The following is a 9,253-nucleotide window of genomic DNA, read 5'->3' as shown; positions in this document are numbered from 1 at the left end:
ATATTTTGCATGCTAATTACTGTGACTACTGTTGCTATTGTCAGTGTGATTTGTGCAGAATTAATATTCAATGTAAATCTCCTGTGATGGTATATATTTGTGGTGTGAGACAGTGGTAAATGTAACTGTTTGCTATGTTCTTTTAAATGTGGATGCAAACTACTAAAGACCAGGGGCTGGAACAATTTCTGAGTTCAACAGTCTTTGCCACTTTTATACAGTGGTACAGCCATGAAATTAGTATATTTTAGTAAGGAGGTGTTGAGTTTTCAGCCAGGCTTGTCCCGGCCTTGCAAAATTGTTTTCATGTCATTTTTTTTTATTTATGTGGTTATAGACAGACTGAGCAATTTTCCAGTGTTTGTGGATTTTTGTATATTCTGGGCTGCTCTTGACATATTGGTTTGACACTAAATGGAGCCAGTAGTCAAATTAATTTGTTCTGTTGAGGAATTATGTTACTTTCACAACCTTAATCCTCTATGCTAACTGCCTGCTTGTCTTACATGCATTTAGAGACATCTTTGTGTTGTACACAGCAGCACCAATCCCTATAATTCCTACATGGCACCATACATTAGATATGAGACTCCCATGGCATACATAAAGTGCTGGGCACTAATACTTGTATGTGTCTGAAGTCGCCAGCAGGGTTTCAGATAGATGTATATAGTGCCTGTAGGGGGAAAGCCGTATGAAATGTGCTGCCTTTACACACTTACTTTGGTGGTCAGCCTGTAATTCTGCAGATGTTAGGCCATTTTTGTCTTTAAAGGCCTCCTCATCTGAACAGAATAACAAAGTGGTAATATCCACAATATGTGTAATATGCTGTATTTGGTGCAAGTCATTCTGTCACATGTCAGCTTATTTCTTCTTGTCTTGTTAGTTGGTTCGGTGGTCTGTTTTAGTGGATATGTCCAGGACTCTTATAATTCAAGGGATGTATTGGCAAACTGTAATTTGTGTAGCACTAGTTGTGGAGTGGGAATGTCTCCATTTCTTGTCTTCCAAACACCAATGCAAGGAACTAACAAGAGGAGCGTCTTCATTCTCTGCCATGTTGCAACACTTGGAAGTAAGATGGTGTACAGGCATGCTTCAGTGAATGTAGGTAGAGCATGGAAGGGCATATGCTGTGCAAACATCTGGGCTCTGTCATTAGAAACAACAGCTGTCTGTCATGTACATCACTGTGAGTGAGAATATATAGCTCCCCCACACCAGCCAACAACATGGTGCTGTGATGAGGTGCATGTAAATCTGTTGTCGGTTGCTGTGTGTGATACATCAGTTACACCATGGCACTGTACAGATGGCTATAAATAAGGGTGAGAGAATCATGGAGCTGGACTTTCTTACAAACATGCACATATCAATCTGTATGGCTGTTGTTTCACTGTATGCACCAGGTGCACACACCGTTGCTAAGTAGACACTGCACACAAGCAAAGTGCACACTGTGATACACTACATATCCATGTACAAGCCACATTACATACGTATACTGTACACCCTGCTGATTATTTATGGATGTATGTATAATAAAGTCCATGTAGATCTGATTCAGTCTCTGCTATGCCCATCCTACTGATGTTACATTTGTTACACTAAAATGATGATACAGTTTGTAACACTAAACCGTTGAAGGATAATTTTCCACAAATTCTTTACTGACACACAACAACAGACATTTGTACCAGCACTCCATATGGTGGAAAAAAAGATAAATGTCTCCATAACTGTGGAGGAGAAATAGGCCCTCATGAATTGCTGTGAGCTGGCTCAGCATTACTGCTGAATCAAGATAAAGCTGCAAGCAGTTAGAATTCCTGTGGTGGACATTAAAGCTGACAAGAATGCAATGGGTAGCCAAGGTTGTTTTAACTTCAGAATGCTGCCACCTCATCAGTGATATGTAGAACAAGATCAGGAATATGGCACAGGATGTTTTACTCCAAGTAAAATGTAGGAGGAGGGAATATCTTATGTCTTCATGTTTACAACAGATAAACAATCCATTATGTTACTTATCCCTGATATTATCATCCATGGAGTGTTGGGTGTTAGCGATGGGGTGGCCTCCATCACAGATCTAGTTACTGAGACAGTGATGTGCCTTGATGGTACTTTGATTAGGTCACTGACACAACTGAGGCACAGCATTCAATGTAGATGCAATCAGTAATATACACACACTGATATAGATGACATTTAGGCTATGGATAGCTATAGTAATCACATATAACACAGCAATGTATTTTATTAAAATGTTTTACATCTCTCTTTCCTGTGCCCTTTTTTATTTATAGATGAGCCATGTGCATCTACAGTTATGTCAACCGGACTGCATGACAATATGCATCTATATGTGATCATGTAGCTCTTGACAGCAGGGAGCAACAGATGCACATTTCAATTTTCTGCCCACCAACAGGGCTGATGAGCCTGCTTTAAGTCTGTGATAGAGGTGTAGAGAGGCATACCTTTCACTTGGCTATAGAGTGTAATTGTGCTGCATGTCTTTGTTTATGTCAGTTGTGGAGTCTTCTGTGCCGTGGCAATGACATAGGACAGCTGGCCAGCATATAAGTCAATGGAACAAAAATTGTTCATAAATCTGCAGCTGTGATAATGGACACTGTGAGCAGATATGGCCAGTGAAAGTCTACCTCACTGGAGACAGTGAAGGACTGTACCTGAACCATGCACAATCTTTCATATGCAGCAGGAGTGCAGCAAGTAGAATAGGTGCAGCAGATGGAGCTGCTGCTGCTGCTGCAGCTCTTCATGCTGCATCGTGGCTTACAAACATCCTTTACAGCATGTGTCCATAGGGTGTAATACCTCTGCAGTGTCCCCAGCTTGTTTACCAGCCAGTTTACTGTATCATGCATTTGTCTTTGAAACTTGTTCCATTACAGTCTGATACTTGTGTAGACACTGCCACTATACACTGTACTCTTTCCCTGGGATTCAGAAAGGCTTAACTCATGTGAGAAGCTTTAACTTGGCCACATTCTTTTTTTGTGAAAAGCCTTTCAAATTATTAGACAGCCCCACCACTGAAATTTGCCACTATCAGGAGCCTCAGAATAAAGAAAAGTCCCAATGGCAGATCTGCATACCAATCTAGCAACATAGGTAAGTGGCTAATCAGTTCTCCCCTCGAAATGGCAGCAGCTACCAATCTGAGCTGTTGAGTAAACTTCTACTGTTCAAGAAAAATGGATGCTGGCAAAAGGGAGAACTCATCCATTCGCTCTAAGGAAGCAGTTGTAGTGCAGGAAAGTTCAGTGAAGATGTATGTTTGTGCACACGTGTGTGTGTGTGTGTGTGTGTGTGTGTGTGTGTGTGTGTGTGTGTGTGTGTGTGTGTGTGTGTGTGTGTGTGTGTTTGTGTGTAGGAGGTTGCCTTTGTCAGAATGATGCATAGTCTACCATGGAAAACACTACTACCATCAGGTCCAGCTGCAAAGGTGCTAGCTGGAGTATAATACCAAGATATGTCAATGAGCTGATAATGAGGTTTTTATCACTGTGGCCATAGCTGTCTCTGAATCACATTTTCACAAAAACTGATCTACCTGTAGCAGTCAATTCATATAAGCAGTAAAGATAGTACAGTACTGTAAGTTGAACTTATCATAACAGTAGATGTTCAAATGCTCACTGCTACAGTAGCCTTAGTTATATCGGTTATATCCTCCCAAGGATATAACAGCCAGCTAGCTTCCAAAGCTTCAGGGCACCTTCCATGCACCAAAACTGTCAAGCAGCTTGATCTAAGCTGACTAAATGAAAAGTTTGGGAACCAAGCCATTCATAGCTTTCCTGCCAGCATAAAGAGGGAGGCTGAGCCCCAAAAGGGCAAGACTAGGAACAAAAAAAATTCAAGTCCACACCCTGGCATACAAAAACAAGGGAGATGAAAGGGGGGGTGGTTTTACTGTTGAACTGATTTCATGTGTATAAAAATATAAGCTCTTTTATTGACATTTGTATTATGACCTGAGGAAGCATTTGCGAAAGCGCTTGTCTTTTATTCATTTTATGGTGTTTTTTATTAAAATCGTTTCTGCAGTCGTGGTCATCCAGCTGTCTTGTTTTTCCTTTGTTTGATGTTTAGACTTCCAGCTTGGTTCTTTGGTATACGCTGGTAATTATTTAGGCATAAAAGTAGGATGAGTTCTCAAAGAAACCCTGTCTCTGTGGAAAATGAGGTAGGGTTGACTCACCATAAGAGATGCAAGTCAGATACCCTTCTTCCAGAGGTCAGAGCAATTAGTAAAACTATTTTCCATGTTAAGAATCTCAAGTCTGCCAGATTACCTGGTTCATATGGAGCAAGTGTTAGCTTTTCTAACACAAAATTAAGATCCCAAGGAGAGGCCACCAGTTTACTTGGAGGCCTCTTATGCAAAACAAATTTCAAGAACATTTTAACATACGACTACCTTGAATGACTGCTAAATTAACCTTGATAGAGGAATAAGAAAGGCCATAGGATAGTAACTTACACAAACACTGTAAAACCTGACAGCAACTAGCCCAGAATGGGTGTTGGTTATGCTGTTGGCACCAACTAGAAAACCTTTTACATTTGCAAATATATGACTTTCTAGCAGCAGCTTTTTTGCCTCCATTAGCACCTGCAGCACATCCTCAGAAAACAGGTACCTAAAAGGAATTAAGACCCTATCATCCAGGCAGTCAAGTGAAGATGATTGATGTTGGGGTTGTGGCAATTGCCCCTGGCCATTTCTAAAAGAAGGGAAGAACACAGTTGCCTGGGCCAGAAGGGAGTCACCACAATAATCTTGGGGGATTAAATCTGAACCTTCAGAAGTACCCTGGATATCAGTGGAAAGGGTGGAAAGGTATACAGGAACATTCCTGTCCAAAGATAAGAAAATGCATCTGTCTTCCAGGCATTCTTGCATGGGGTCCTGGAACAGAATCTTGCCAATTGATTATGCAAAGAGGAGGCAAAGAGGTCTACTTGAGGAAATCCCGACACGCAGATCAAATTTTGGAAGACCCTTGGATCTATTTTCCATTTGTGAGGCTCTGCCCTGGTCCTGCTCAGTTTGTCTGCCACACAGTTGTGCTCTGACAGTATATAGGATGCCTGCAGAGTGAAATTGTGCTATGAAGCTATGTCCCAAGCAAAGAAGGATAGTCTGCCTGGTTCCCTTTTGCTTGCTGATGTACATCACTGTGGTATTGTCTTGAAGAGGTCTCGGGGACCAACAATGGTTCAGAGAATTGACTGCCTAGATCAGGGGAAGCATATCCTTGATACTTATGTGCTTGTGTCTGTCCTTGGTGTGCCACACCCCCTGCACTTTTATTTCTCCTGAAACTCCTTCCCAAACAAAGTCTGAAGCATCTGTGATGACTGACTGCTTTGGAGCAGGGAGGGAGGGAGAAGGGGAGATCTTGATTTAAGGATATCTGTTGTCTCCACCAAGTGATTTCTCTTCTGACAGACCCCAGTACTGGAATCTGAAAAGATAAAGGGTGTTGAATGCTGGGACAAAAGACATATTTCAGATACCAGTGTATCTTTCTCATGCAGAGTCTTACAAAGGGTGTCATAAGACAAAATCCTACATAATTCCCTCTCAGTCACTGAAGTCTGAGTAGAAAAAAACTATAAATAGATCTAAATGAAGCTCTATATTTCCTGTAGAAGAAAATCTCTTTGAACTGAGGTGTCTAGTTGACATCCTAGGAACACAATCCTGTGTGAGGAAGTCAAGAAAGACTTGTGAATGTTCACTTGGAATCCCAGCTTGTGCAAGCGATCTTTCACCCAAGAGAGAGATTTCTGTTATTTTCAAAAAGCTCTACAAAGATAAGCAAGTCATGTAAAAACGGAAAAATGTGAATACCCTGTAGTCTGCAAAGAGCTATAACTGGAGCTACAGACTTTGCAAACACTCTTGGCACAGTGGATAGTCCAAAGGGTAAGGCAGAGAACTGATAATGTGATCCAGACACATAAAACATTAAGAAATGCTTGAATTCTGGAAGAATAAAAATGTGATAAGCATCTTTTAAGTCTAGTATTACCAGGAAACTTAAAAGAAGAAGAAGAGGCAACAGATTATGAAGTGACATCATTTTGAATTTGGGCACTATTGCAAACAGGTTTAGGAAAGAAAGATTCAGAACTAGTCTCCAAGCATTTTGGGACTAGGAATAGACTTACTTAAACCCTCTCCCCACCTGAGAAAGAGGAAATGGTCCTATCACTCCTTGGGACAGCATGTGATAAAGAACAGGAGGAAACAAAACAGTCTGAGCTGCAGGAAGAGGAATGACCCCCTGGAAAGAAGGAATTTCCTCCCACTGCCATCTGTAACCTTGACGAATGATTTTCAGAACCCATTTGTCTGAAACAGTTTGTTGCCAAAGAGAAAAATGAAGATTCAGACATTCTGGAAGAGAAAGACGGTCAGGGTTGGAGGGGGTCACAAGGTTTCTTGAATATTTATTTAGATGTGTTGGAGTGTCCTTGGCTTTGGAAGGTTTGAGTCTTCTTTTTGGAACCTCCTTGCCATGTCTTAAACATCTGTTTACCTGAATTCTGCTGAGATTGTTTATTCAGTTTTTTGCCAAAATTGGATGAGGAGAAAAAAATCCCTTGGACAATTTGGAAAAGAAGGGCTGAAAAATCTTAAGAGATTCCCTGGATCAGCTTCCCCTTTCATCATACTTTTGATCACCTTTGCAGCAGAAAGGCCAAACACTAAATCTCTATCCAAAGTAGAATTTAAAATCTCATTTTTAGCACCATCTGGAAGGTTCTGAAAATGCAGCCAAGCAAACCTCTGTAAAATTGTACCAGTGGCCATAGCCCTTGAAAAAGTCTCAACAGAGACATGCACACACACTGCGCACAATGAGCACTGCTGCATGCAACAGAAGAAACTAAGTTAATTAAAGCAGATTTTTCTTCCATAGAAGAAACTGTAGATAAAATATTCCTCATTCTTTCACAATATGTCAGAATAAACTTTAACATATGAACCTGATCACTTAAGATTCTGAAATTCAAAGGTGCAGAAGTATACACTTTTTCCCATACCTAGCAATCATTTTCTCATCCTTATTAGAAAGAGTAGGATTGGAATTAACTAAGTGTTTAGCAGCACAGGAGTCAACTAAGTCTATAGCCGCTGGGTGTGGTTTAGGAACAGTATATAAAATGTGAAATACTAAGGAACTTTATACATCCTACTGCCTTTTTAGGGACAGCTGGCTGACTATTAGGAAAACTGCAAGCAGTAAGACACAACTCCTCTAAAGGAGACAGGACAGGACATGAGAAATGAGTATAGGGTCTTGAAAATTCTTCTATAACAACTCATTGTATTTGTGAGGGACTGAGAAACCTCACTGTTCTCCCACTGAAAACAATGGCATATTGTAACAGTAATCTCAGAGAAAACAGAAACCCCCACAGGGAGAATCAGAAAGAGAACTCTTCTCTGAATCAGAATTAGAAATCTGGGGACAAAACCCAGAGTCCATCCCAGCATCTTTCTGTTTAAATTCAGAATCTTGAATTGCTTCAGGAACAGTGGTATCCCTCCTTCTTTTACCAGAAAATACTCTACAACAAGGATCAACAGCCTGAATCAAACCCTAAAGCAGTCACAGAAAACCACTCCTATCCAAAGAAATTTGAGGAGTAGAAACATGCTTGTTTTGTGTTTCTTTTTGACAGGAAAAATGGAGCCAACTGTGTTACTAATGGCAGCCCCTGCTTCACCAGGGATGAGCACAACATTCTGACACAATAGGGAAACCTTCCCTATTCTTTCTTCCAAGCCCAACAAGAGTGGCCTTCCCATGCCCACTGAGGAGACCCCAACGGTCACAGAGAACACTGCTAACTCCTGGTCCAAAGTGGCTGTAGGTGCCATACCAGGGGGAGCCAAGGTTAAAGATTAGTGGTCTGAGGTACAACAAGTGGTCACAGAAGAGTCACCCACCTGCAGCTGAGGCAAACTGCTAGTCTCCTGTGGTGACGTGAAGGCTGTTTGCTTAACTACTACTTTTTGTGGCTGGAAGACAGACAGAGCATGGGAGTGACAATCTGTTCCATGGTCAAGCTGAAAATGGTGCTTCTATCCTAAGTAAAACCAAGCAACAATGCCAGTAAAAATACCAGTCCACAAAAGTTACTTTTTTTGCAAAAAAAAAAAAAAAATCACAGTAAAAGCGCTTTCAAACACTACAGCAGCCCCACATCCTTAAAATAAATATAACGTCTCCACAGAAAAAAGTTTATCAGTTATATATAATGCTACTTTTAAACTGACAAAAACAATGAGTGCTCCTTTAAAAGTGTGTTACAGTCTCAAGACAATCTATTAAAATATAACACTCCTAGCTTTAAAATAACTTTCCTGAAGAGGAAATTAATAAAACATCATTAAATAAATAAGAACACAGAAATTTGTTTTCCTCAAAGGGAACTTATCTGCCTAGCAAAGGAAAGCACAAGCTGACCATCGATCATCTATAGCCTCAGAGGTGAGAACTCTTTAGCAGCAGTAAAGCTGCGGAGGGCTTGGCACCCAAACCTGTCTTTTAGTCAGCTCAGCTCAAGATGCATGACAGTTTGTGCATATGGAAGGTGCCCTGAAGCTTTGGAAACTGGTCAACTGTTATATACTTGGCTATATATATATATATATATATATATATATATATATATATATATATATATATATATAATTTGCATAGTCAAAAAACCCATATACTCAAACATTTTCACAAGACAGAAGTAACTATAACTGAAATCCCGGACCGCACAGTTTTAACCAGGGCAAGTAAACACTTGCCCAACATAGGGAAATATGCCTTTTTTCTCACTGTAGTGTGATCCCACAGTTGGCATATATAGTTGGGGGGGTGGGCATAGCCCCCCACCTAGTTGGTTTCAGATACTATGGTGTGTTTTTGTGAAGTTTTTGGCAAATATTTACTTGTCTGCGAAAATCTTCATGGTTTGGGATTTCAGTTTTCATTATTTTCGTGAGTATATGGGCTTTCAACCAAACAAAGTAGATCCATATATATATATATATATATATATATATATATATATATATATATATATATATACATACATATACATATTCACACACACACACACACACACACACACACACACACACACACACACAGACTATATATTGTAATATACTAAGGCTATCGTAGTAGTGATCAATATG

Source organism: Protopterus annectens, chromosome 9.part0 (genome assembly GCF_019279795.1).
Source record: "Protopterus annectens isolate FY-2018-M chromosome 9.part0, PAN1.0, whole genome shotgun sequence".
Taxonomy (NCBI): Eukaryota; Metazoa; Chordata; order Ceratodontiformes; family Protopteridae; genus Protopterus; species Protopterus annectens.
The sequence above is the reverse complement of the archived record's forward strand: the minus strand, read 5'-3'. Positions refer to the sequence as shown.